A 13,262-nucleotide genomic window follows, 5' to 3' on the forward strand; every position below is an offset into this window, starting at 1 on the left:
TGAGTAACACTGTATGAAAACCTAAAATACAGCATGAATGCTATAAAAAAACTAAAGATAAGTATTGTAACGGAACACTCGCGCGACGGCCCGAGCCCGTCGAGACTAACGAAACTCCGCGATCTTTAGATCGTGGACAAAATATCGCGGCGACCACGCTCGTCGTTGTTGACAGATGGCGGCCATCTTAGGCCGGTAGGCATGAGCCCGAGTGGGGCAACCTGCACCGCTCTGAACTTCGCCGCGCTATATTTTGCTGAAATTAATTCCTTTTGCATTTTTGTTATTTTAAGTCGCCCAAGCACGTAATTACGATCAAAATTATCAGAAAAATAACACGAGTTGAAGAAAAATGACCAGAAGTCAAATCAATGTAACAAAAGTAAATTAATAATGAAAAATGTAAAAAGCGACTACGACGCATGCGCGGGGAGAGCGTTAATGGGCTATAGGACGCGTACGTGACTTTTAGCGATTGTAATTATTCGAAATATAATAAACGAAGTAACAATGCTAAATCAAAGAAGAAATTAAATAATAAATGATCAAATCGAAGTTTTTGTTATTGAAAATCGGATTAAGCTGAAAATCATGAAAAGCGGTAGTCCGCGCATCGTATGTTAGCCCGCGCAACCAACGGGCGAGCGTGAATCATGGCAACGGGCCAATCAGAGAAGGCGTTACAGAAAGGTGCGCAGAACCGATCGAAAACGGATATTCTCGGCGCTCGAGAATTTTATGGTGGGGAACTGGGTATAAGAAGCGCTGCGCGACTCACTCGAGAGACAGTTCTCCCTGGCTAAAAGATCAACTCGGACCTCTCTTAGTACACCTCTACATCAGCCTCAGCAATAATAAACCTATCCTCAAAATCTCTGGGGTTCGAGTAGCGCGGACTCTCGTATCGACCCGGCGACGTCTCAATCCCGTAGCCCGTGGACGGTGAATTGCCTATTTCCTTGGATGCCTGGATTCTCGGAGCGACTCGGCGACGTCTCGATCCCATAATCCAGGGTCCGCACCTAACCTCTAAAAAATTTCCGGCTTTCCGTTGCACGGAGTTCTCGGATCGATTCGGTGACGTCTCGATCCCATAACACGTGGACGGGAAGTTACCTCTACCCTGTAGATGCTCGGACTCTCGGAAAGATTCGGCGACGTTTCGATCCCATAGCCCGCGGTCTATTTCCTACCTTTTCGCATTTTTATTTCTTTCTTATTGTTGAGGAGGATTAAAATTTGTCCAATTATTAAAAATTAAATTCTCATTTGAAAAACATTGTCCGAAGTGGTCCAGGCAGGGAGATCTAGACCCATTTAGAAAATAATCATCCGAGAGGCGATAGATAGTACTAGAATTTATATCGAATCAAAAACGGGAATAAGAATTGTAAAAGTGAAAAATACTCTTATTTGATTTTAAAAGCGAGCATAACAGGACATCGGAAAAATCGAGTCTAACGAATTATAGCACGAAACATTAAATAGAAAGTTTTTAAGTTCAAGGCGTGTCGAGAGATTGGAACAAAGGCGACAATTAAATTTAAAATTGTTTTTTTTAATTACTATTTTTTGTACGATTAAATCCCGAAAATTGAGAAATTTAAAATTATCTCAGACAGAGAATTTGCAATGTTTTCGGGTCTTTTTCTCGCCAGATCCGATTAAACAAAGCAAGACAGTTTAAAAAACAAAAAAAAACACAAAATTGTTTTAGAATCAGCGAGCCAAAGCGCAAAATTTCTTTTATTTTTGTCAGAATTCGGTCAAATAATTAAATAAAATTGATTATTTTATTAAAAAACACAGTGTCCGCGTTTCCTTCATACCTGCTCCTTGTTATTTAGGTTGCTCGAACCGACGCGTGGCGGCGTTTAGGACAGGTCGGCAAGAGCGTTTCGTTACAGTATACATTCAAGCCCTTTGGGCATTCACCTATAAACTCATGGAAATCAATGATTGTAAAACTTTTAATTCAAGAAAGAAAACGTGGTCAAATAAATGCAAAAATTGCCAAGCACGTTCGATCACAAACCAAAAAAATATCACAGAAAAAAAATTGTACGCAAAAAAATACAACCATGGAAAATACAAACACAAAACATTATGAAAACGAATTATGACCAAAAAATAAATATCACAAAAATTTCAAAAGAATATTACGACTTAATTAATTATTGTAATTAATGAATAAAATTTAAATTGAATTCAAAACACTTCTGAGAGTAATAAACGTGAATTCACGAACATATCGAGATATCAGTATAATAATAACCTCACCGCTACTGCGGCTCTCGATCATTTCCCCCGTTAAACAGCAGAAATAATGCATCTTTTCCGATAATCAAAAAGGAAAATTGAAATTTTTAGTTGAAATAACCATTAGCTGATTAATAAATGAACTATGGTAATTTACGGACATATCACGGAATTAGTAGTAGTACTAACCTGATTGCTATTACGACTCTTGATCATTCTCTGCGTTAAACGAAAAAAATGCGTTTTTTTCCAAATTAACAAATAAAGATCGAAATCAGTATTCAAAACACCAGTAACACAGTAACACACTATGGGAATCGAAAAAACACATCAGTGAGCGATTTGTATTTTTTAAATATTTTTGCAGGATTGTGAAATTTTTTCCGAATTGTTCTGTTGAAATTAATTACTCTTGATTTGATAATTTTTTTTATGGAATATTTTTTACATTTTTCATGACATGATCAGGAAACAAGGGGCCATCAATGTACTTGTCCTAACCTTTTTTTCGCTAGTTATTCTTATATACAAATAGCAAGTAGAAATACTCATCGGATCCAGCTTATTAATCATTCCATTGAATTAAATTCATTAATTAGTTCAACCTATCTATTCTATAAATGTATAAATAGTTTATCACTTATCCAAACAGGAGACTTGATTAACTATCTATGCCTCAAAACATATTTTGTTACCTATTTATGGCAAGTTTTTACATTATTTTGTCGGTGCACTTGCGTGGATGTATATTGTACCTTAGGGTGTGTGGAAAAAAAACGATATTTTTTTTTACTTTACATCCAGCCGAAAAAGGTAATTCAAGGTGAAAAAAAAGAATCTCAGAAGGAGAGCTCACCAAAAAATTTTTTCGAATGGCGCTTTGCGTTTGAAGATTTTCCATAAGAGTAACACACGAAATGATTGAAACCTCTGATCATTGCATCATAACTCATCAGGAAAAAATCGCACAAAATCGACAATGATATGTTTTCATAGAAAATCGATTACCCTACAAAAAAGTCCTTATGAACATTCAGCTTAGAGCAACCATTCTGGTGCTATCACCCTTCGAAGTTGGATCGACAGAAAAAAAATTTTCATAAAACTAAATATACTTGGTGTCTTGATTCTGGTATCTCACATATGCTATAATCGATCGATTTTCCAGAAAATTAACGAAAATAATAAGAAGACATTAAATTTAGCGACAACAGATTCGACAAAAATACAAAGTACTGGGGAGTGTAAAAATTGACATGAGTAATCAAGTAAGTGTTACATTAAACAATACTCTGTCCGTACCGAATCTGCGTTAAAATTTACTCTCAGTAGCGAAAATGACAGATCATGGTCATGAAGTAACATTCACAGAAGATTGTGCAGTGAGTACGAATTATAAGAAAAAATATTTGAAGAAAAACGAGTTGCTAATTTATATATTCTCGAAGGCAAAAATGAATTTACAAATAATGTGAATTTTGGCAAGAACTCCTGGCAAGACGTTCATGAAAAATTTGGACATTTAAATATGAAAAATCTCAGATATATCCAAAGATCTCAGAAAGATTTCAGAACCTCCAATCTGTGAAGTCGGTATATAAGAAAAACTTGCACGTTATCCATTACAAAAATAAACTAATAAGTATACTGAGATACTACAATTGATTTACACCGATATTTGTGGACCAATGCGTGCCCAATTATTGTCAGGATGAAGATATTTTGCATCCTCCGTTGACGACGAAACTCATTATTGTGAAATCGTTTTTGCACAAAACAAAAGTGATATTTTCGAAAAATTTATCGAATATAAAGTCCGAGTGAAAAAACAAACCGGTTAAAAATTAAAAATCGTTCGATCAGATAATTATACAACGAGAAAGAAATTAATTAACAACAAATAATACTCCAGAATAAAATGGAGCTGCTGAAAGATTTAATCGAACGTCAGTTGAGATGGCAGGATGTATGTCAAATTGTTAAATCGATCTTATTTACTAAAATGTTTCTGGGCTAAAGCTGTGTTAACGGCAGGCTACATTCGGAACTGATGTCCGACGAAAACACTCAACGGTTACATTCATTTTATTGCATGGATGAGAAAAGTACCAACTGCAGCACATTTTCAAGCATTCGGAATTACAACACACATGCTCGAAATAGGAAAGAACTTATGAAAATTCGATTCAAAGACAAAAAAGTATTAACCCTTAGTAGTCACACTGGGTCTCTGAGACCCATGCCTTTTTTTGACCTGGAATACGGGTCTCTAAATTCGGGAAATTGGGGTTTGTGGCTCCATCTACCATGCATTTGGTTCTTCGACTACAATATTGAGCAGGTAGATTTTCAGTCGAGAGGTTAGTCTCAACGTGGCAGCTGTTGAAAGCGGATGGTGTAAAATTCGTGGGTCCGTAAGACCCAGTGTGACTAGAGTGTTGAAAATTTTTTTTTTGGAGCAATTTTCTTTTCGAGTTTTTTGTGGTGGTATTTATTGAGGTAAGTAAAATATACTTCTATACAAAAGCAGAATTTTTTTTTTCCAAATCTAACCTAAATTTCTGCGTTTGAAAATAGCCGGCATGGCGTATTTCTTACGGTCTCGGACAATTCGTGACGAATTAATTGAGGAGGTCGAAGAGCAGCAACCTTTAGGCGATCCTGCCAGTGACGACGACCATTTGTCGGAGCAGTCCGAGTTTTCAACCTATGATGAAGAAAGTGACGAGGACATCGAGACGGAGAACGCCGTACTGAGCGCAAGACTCGCAAGTGCAAAAATAATTTATTAGGCAAGAACGGACCAGTGACGGCAGTCATGTGCCTGGAGGCTCTTATCCACCACCTCGTGCGACCGCACTTGGAGGAGCGCCTCACGAACATCACCATCCGACACGACTTGAAAATTGGAATTCGCAATATTTTGGGGAAACAGGCGACTTCCGTAATATCAACAACCGTGGCCGACTCGATAAAAAAAAAGATGCAAACTATGTGGGCCCAAAGTCGATCGAAAGACACTACAAGTATGTCCGAGCTGCGACCGCCCCATGTGCGACGACCACCGAGCGTATCTGTGCACGCAATGTGCCACTGGAATCGAATAATTCCTTTCTTTTTTTACAACAATCTACCATTAATGTACAAGACCCATTTTTATTCATTCTGTAGCCGTAAATATTTTTTTTCACAATAAAAAATCAATTTTTCTATGTGCGCAAACGTTCGATTTTTTCTTTCCAAATCGCATCTTCGTCGGACAAAATAAATATACTTTTTGAAAAGTCCACAAAAACCATTATTCCTACCTCAAAGTGCACTGTTTCGAGATTACGAAACTATTTTTTTTTTTTTTTTCGGTCAAAAATTACAAGCGTTACAGCAATTTATGTAAAAAAAGTCATTTATCACGAGTTATTTTTTTCACAATTTTTTTCGCTAATTCAAAATTTGATTTTCGATTTCGGACCAACATCGGTGTATTAAATAAGGTTCAAACTATAATTGACTATCTAGAGTCGCGGCAGCGACTCTGAGACAAGTACATTTATAAGATATGATGAGTTGCTGCCAGAGACTCTTTACCGGAGCGATAGCGTTTCCAATTGTTTTCGAAAATTTTCAAAATTTGTTTCTTCAATAATTAATTAACTATATCATTTCGGAGAATATTATACGTTGACATATTTTTTATTATTTTTTTTCTTTCGATTGCGACCTCATCGAACTCTGTAGGTTGACGCGTTGAAGAGATATTAATTATTTATTTTTTAATTGCGTCAAAAAATGGGTCGGATTTTCGCACACATTTTTGATGTTTATTTGTTTTATATCTAGTGACAAATCTGGTGCCATAATACATTTTATATACCGATATATTTTTTTTCTGGTGCCATAATACCAATATATACCTATATATTTTCGTGTCGTATGACGTATGGTGTGTTGTTTATGCTGATAGATGATGAGGTTATAAAGATCGCGATTTGACAGTTCACCGATATCCCGGTCGGTAGTACAAGTATATACCTATATATTTCCGTTATGATATGACGTATGGTGTGTTATTTCAATGCTAACTAAATGAGGTTATAAAGATCGCGAATGTTACAATTCACCGAAACTGTTCCAATTTTTTCCGGTTCTGTAGAAAATAAATAAAAGCAGTACAATGTTTTAGTGAAAGTGGTGAGAAAAAAGTGAAGAAGAAAGAGATAAAGACCGAGGAATCCAAGAGTGTTGTGTAACGGAAAAAAAACCGAAAATTGTCAACAACGTTTGGATTGATGGTAAAAATATTTAGAAAGGTTAGATTTTTTCTATATATATCTTGAGATGTAGTCCGGATTCTGAAACATTAGAAATAAAAATCCATGCCTTCGCTCTTTCTCATCAGCTCTCTCTCTGATTGTATCATCAGACTTGTCGATGTTTGTTATTGCAGAATATCTAAAGACGCGGCATCGTCTTGTAATAAAATAACCCAAAACAGGAATGACGAAAAAGAGCCAGGGACTACAAAAATATAGAAAGGCAGTATAATCGCATTGTCTGTAAACGTATAACAGACTATTCGAAAGTGCTTGATTACAAAATTTCTATTGGCAAATCGAAACTGAGGCAATCAGTATTTTTTTGCATTCGTGGAAATTTTTTCATCAAAAGGACTAAATTGATAATCACGGAGAGTTTTCACTTCAATTCCAACAAAGTAAAATTTAAGTTCGAAATAAAATATGTCCGCGTGTGTGTATATGTGTGTATTAGGGTGGTAAAATAGCTAGAAAATTTTTGAAAAAAATCACACGTATTCTTTAGAAGATTCTCAATACTTTTTGTTCTGGAACATTTCTTTGTTATGTCAAGACTTTCGAGAAAAAAAATCATACAGATTTTCATCATGCTGTTTTGCAAAAGCCGCCATTATGCAAAAACTGAGTAAGAAAAAAGTGTTTATAACCAGTGTTCTGGACTCGTCAGACCTTAAGAACATCTTTGCTGGCGATAATATGGTTATTTGAGAGCAGCAACAGTAAGGGAAATCGCTTTGAAAAAAAAAAAATGTTAGAAAATCTTGACTTTTCAATTAAAAACGAATAAATAATGAAGATTTTGATTTAATTTTACAAAATAAATGCAAGATTCTGAAAGAGCACTCTCAAAAACCCCCTATATCAGATTTTGTTCTTTAGTTAAAACTGCGTACTTGAAATTGTGTGTCCAAAATTGTCGTTTTGCGCATTAATGGGTTCTTATAGTGATGCTATACAACATTTTAAGGGTAGGAGTTTTGAAAATTTTTTTCGTGTAGCAACATGCTTGTAAAACAATTTATGGAAATTTCAAGATTTTCCAAATGTATTGAGGCCCACAGTATAATCGTGACCACAAACGCAGAAAAATTCCATGTATTATGAACAGAAAACTTCAACCCCCATGGTCGAAAGTTGAGCATTGTTCTACAAATCTGACAAAATTACAGCATTACTTTTTATGTATTTCGAACCAATTTAGGGGGCGAAAAGGGTAAAATAAATTTGATCCCAAATAACTACCACCCTAGTGGGTATTAAAATACCTAAAACAACTTGCATGCATAATAAAACGATTTTTATTTTCAAAAAAACTGATTCGGCTTGAGGAGGTCACCCCCCATGGCAGCCGCATTTTTTGGGGTTTCCTCGATTTTTTGCGACGAGAAAAAAACACAGACTTAAAATATAAAGAGTTTATTCATTGGTATTTCAACTTTATGATAGAATTTTTTAACTCTGATGTCTCGAGTTAATTCCGTGTAAAATTAATCCACAGGATCCCATATGCTTCTCCATGGTGTCCACGATTCTCGGGGGTTCCGTTTATCTGCGGTCAAAAAACCGAGGAGCGTTTTGATTTGTAAAGCAGTGGGCTATTGCCTGAACTAAAATCATACAGAAATATCGAAATTGAAGGATTATTGAGCTATGCAACATTTTGAAAAATTGAAATAAGGTTTTTCTAAACGGAAAAATCCTTCAATGTTTAATATTTCTGTATAATTTTAATTCAGGTGATAACCACTGCTTTACTAATCCAAACGCTCCTTGGTTTTTTGATCTCAGATAAACCGATCCCCTAGAATCGTGGAGACTATGAAGAAACATATGGGTTCCTGTGGAGTAGCTTTACACCGAATCTACCAGAGATATCAGAGTTAAAAAATTCTACCATCGAGTTGAAATACCATTGAATAAACCCTTTAAATTTCAAAAGTCTATGTTTTTTTTCTTTGCCGCAAGAAAATTGCGAAAAAACCCTACAAAATTCGGCCGCCATGCGGGGTGACCCCCTATGTTGGATTTAATTATTCCAATCGATCAATATCGCGTTATCTTGAAAAAAGATTCGAGTGCCTTAGTCATTGAAATCCTGTCGTTATTTAACGACATCGAAATTTATTATTCCTTGTAATTTTTTGAGTTTTTAAATAAATTAGCCGTAATTTGATTAAAAAATTTTTGTTTCCTTTTTTTTGATATCTCTTTCAATGAGACAGGGAATAATTTTAATTAAAAAATTTTTCAATAAATGTCTTTTCGCAAGTACACTCTGATGGGTGATAATATGATCATTACATCTGAACGGTAGTCTCAGTGAATAAACCCTACATATGTTACTCATACATGTAGTGTGCATTTCTTGGTACGAACAAAAAATGAATTAATAATAACAGAATGTCATCTATATTGTGCCCTAATATGAAGAATTTGATTTTCCAATATCCTGTAAAATTTTTTCAAGTTCACAGTGCACAAAAAGTAGTCAAATCAAACCATAAGTAACAGCACGAGTGCTGTTAAAAAATTGGAGACAAGTACATTTATGTTTGATGTCACCTGGACAGTAGTCTCAGTGAAACCCTATGAGACACTCATGTAGTTCAAAACACAAATGCACGATGATTTATAAGAAGAAGTTGTTCGATCTGTTCTCTCGAAACTTGCTTTAAATGAGCAATTCATTACTAAAGGATATAAAAAAAAACCATTTCAAACGCAATGAATAAAAAAATGAATCTGTTAAATCATGGTAATGCGTGAAAAACGTTTGGTTCAAAGGAACAAAACGTGGTCAAATAAATGCAAAAGTGACGAGTACATCGGATGACGAGTGAAAAAAATTCAAAACATAATAGTATGTAAAAAAAATTACGAAACCAATTGTAAATAATTTCAACAAAACAATTAAGAAAAGCTTTTACAAATCATGAAAAAATATTATATTAAAAAAAAAATACAAATCTGTAATTATATTGTAAAGGGAAAAAAAAATTTAAATAGGACGTGAGAAATTTAATCTTACGGGAAGCACCCGGAACTTGAGAAAGTTCAAGTGAATCAAAAAAGTTACCATCTGAGTTATGTGCAGCACTACAATTTATGAAATCAATCGGAGGATAAGTATTTTATTAGTATATAATACATAATTTTTCACAATATGAAATTATTCTGAGAAACGTTCAAATCCAAAAAAAAATCGCATCGAAGGTAAAAGTCATTTATTTTGTTACTCTATGGTGGCAGAGACTTACTTAGAAGAAAATCGATTCTTCTCAGACTTTCAGGATCCCCTGGTATTCACAATATTCGACGTCGATTTCGTATCGGTACAAATTATGTTTAAATATGTGCTAAAAGTACTTGTCCGGCCCATCACTTTTCATTCAAATTGCTCATTCAAATAAAAATCAAACTAGACGTTAATTTCTGCGTTATTTTTATGGAACTAGCATTAACGCTGGCGTTACACGCCCACTTGAATTTGGACATCATTCCACATATGCTCGGCGGCAACTATCTCTTCGCAACAATTCATGGCATCGAGTAAACAAAACCATTGCAACGGATAGAGACTTTACATTCTGATATATCGAAAATTTTTTTTTAAGAAAGTGTATATAGTAATACACTAGGGAATCACTTTTCATCGAATTTCAACAAATGCCCGTGTCGCACTCATTTTTTAATGTTGATTTCAACAAAGTGCAATTGTGTACGTGACCATAAAAAAATGAAATTGTACAGACGAATCTGCTCGAAAATTTATTGAATTGCGATTTATTATCAGCTGAATATCTTCAGTAATAGAATAGATTAGTTGCTATAACGAATAAAATTCGTTTGAAGAATAAAATGTGTAGTAAAAATTGCCGTCATTTCAATATAAACTGGGGAGTTAATTTGGAGGCTGGACAATGCTTATCGTGCGAAGGATACTTTTTCATAAATACACAATAATATCTCTTGGATATTACAGAAAAATTTATTTGCATGTTTTTATAATGAATGCAATTAAGTTAAAATCTCTTGGAGGTAATTTTTTAAATTCCCTCTGTTTCCCTCTGTACGCATAGATGTGATCCATCAGATCTAGAAGAGCCCTGATTTTTATTTGAATGAGCAATTTGAATGAAAAGTGATGGGCCGGACAAGTACTTTTAGCACATATTTAAACATAATTTGTACCGATACGAAATCGACGTCGAATATTGTGAATACCAGGGGATCCTGAAAGTCTGAGAAGAATCGATTTTCTTCTAAGTAAGTCTCTGCCACCATAGAGTAACAAAATAAATGACTTTTACCTTCGATGCGATTTTTTTTTGGATTTGAACGTTTCTCAGAATAATTTCATATTGTGAAAAATTATGTATTATATACTAATAAAATACTTATCCTCCGATTGATTTCATAAATTGTAGTGCTGCACATAACTCAGATGGTAACTTTTTTGATTCACTTGAACTTTCTCAAGTTCCGGGTGCTTCCCGTAAGATTAAATTTCTCACGTCCTATTTAAATTTTTTTTTCCCTTTACAATATAATTACAGATTTGTATTTTTTTTTTAATATAATATTTTTTCATGATTTGTAAAAGCTTTTCTTAATTGTTTTGTTGAAATTATTTACAATTGGTTTCGTAATTTTTTTTACATACTATTATGTTTTGAATTTTTTTCACTCGTCATCCGATGTACTCGTCACTTTTGCATTTATTTGACCACGTTTTGTTCCTTTGAACCAAACGTTTTTCACGCATTACCATGATTTAACAGATTCATTTTTTTATTCATTGCGTTTGAAATGGTTTTTTTTTATATCCTTTAGTAATGAATTGCTCATTTAAAGCAAGTTTCGAGAGAACAGATCGAACAACTTCTTCTTATAAATCATCGTGCATTTGTGTTTTGAACTACATGAGTGTCTCATAGGGTTTCACTGAGACTACTGTCCAGGTGACATCAAATTTTTTCATACCGCTCAATGCATTACTCGATTATTTACAACAATTCAAAGTCCCCTGGGTCCCATGGACCCAGTGTGACTACGACGTCACAAAACCGAGGTGTGACTACTAAGGGTTAAAAACTCGGAACGTTAAGTTTTTACATAAATTTGAAAACGATGAAAACAATACAACGGAGGATTTCATTGATGTAGAAATTACACTCCCTTCTTGTATTAAAAACAATACAGAAAATATTGCCAATATAAAAGAAAAGAAGTAGGACAATTGGAACAATTTGCTAAATGCTGAGGACAAAGAAGAAAAAAGTTACAAAAACCACAAAAGTAAAATTGAAAATAAAAATGAATCTACAATAAATCGAAAGATTATAAAACCTAGAAGCGGTAGATTGAAAACAATTTTGACAAGGAAATCGGAAAGACCTACAAAAAGGAAATATGAAACCCCACTTACAGAGCAAGAAGGACCTATAAAAAAGATTCACGAAGTCCCAGCTACAGTTCAAGAAAAAGGTGATGAAAGTGAAGAAAACAGAAACCAAATTTATGAAATAAATGAAAGTATGTTGTCAGAAAGATTCGCCGGTCTGATCACAATGGACCCAGCCACTGTGAACAAAGCTGTAAAATCAGAAAATGCACTGGAATGAAAGAATCAATGAAAAAAGAAACAGATTCTTTCACAAAAAACAAAATGTGGATCATCGTAAATCGACCTGAAAACAAAAAGATTACAGGAAACCTTAGGGTTTTGCGTACAAAGTTGAAGGCAGATGGATATATTGAAAAATAGAAAGCATGTTTGGTTGCAAAAAATTACGTCCAATGCAAAAATCAAGATTATTTCGAAATTTTTACACTTGTTGCACGTCCAGAATCTGTGCGAACGATAATGGCAATCATAGTGAAGAAAAATCTTCCTGTACATCGACTTTATTTTGTTAGTGCCTACCATAATGGAGAGATTGAAGAAGAATCGTATTTGGAAATTCCAGAATTATTCTGAGAGTGATCAAAAGATAAGAAATCGTCAAGGTTATTGGAAAATAAAGTATGTTTCGCCTAGAGAAAGCTCTATATGGACTCAAGCAATCTGGTAGACTGTTGTATATGAAACTTAACGAGAAAATAAAGAAAATGTGATTGTGTTTAGCTGATCATTGTGTTTATTATAAAAATAATGAATATTTAAGTATCATTGGAATCTACGTCGATGATTTAATAATATCATCAAGTAATTACGAAAAATTAAGATATCAAAAAGTAATGGAGTAATTAGTTGGTGCTCACGGAAGCAAGAATCTACTGCTTTATCCAACACCGAAGTAGAGTATATATCAATTTCTGACGCAGTAAAAGAATCAATCCATTTAAGAAAGTTCTTAAAAAACGGTTCAGTCAACACGAAAAATTCTTATATACAATGATAATCAAAGTGCAAAACAAATGATCAAAAATTCAATTTCTCACGGCTAAGCTAAGTACATTGATATTAGATATCATTTTATCAGACAAGTTATAGATGCTGATCAAATTGATATAAAATATTAACCAACTAAAAAAATGACAGCTGATATCTTAACAAAACCATTAAGCAAAATTGAACATGGCAAATGTATTGAGAAAATAGTTTTAACAACATAATTATTTTTATTACAGCTATATTGTCTTCTTGAGGGAGGATATTGAGAAGTCACTTTGACAACTATAGCAAAA

At 34.1% G+C, this 13,262-nt stretch overlaps 1 protein-coding gene across 12 annotated transcripts in view; it reads right to left on the reverse strand.

Annotated features, from left to right (window-relative positions):
• LOC122408384 (calcium/calmodulin-dependent 3',5'-cyclic nucleotide phosphodiesterase 1-like) overlaps window positions 1–13,262 on the reverse strand; it is an 885,001-nt gene that overhangs the window by 494,845 nt on the left and 376,894 nt on the right. The gene's annotated exons all lie outside the window — the stretch shown is intronic.

The sequence above is a fragment of the Venturia canescens genome, chromosome 3, assembly GCF_019457755.1.
Source record: "Venturia canescens isolate UGA chromosome 3, ASM1945775v1, whole genome shotgun sequence".
NCBI lineage: Eukaryota > Metazoa > Arthropoda > Insecta > Hymenoptera > Ichneumonidae > Venturia > Venturia canescens.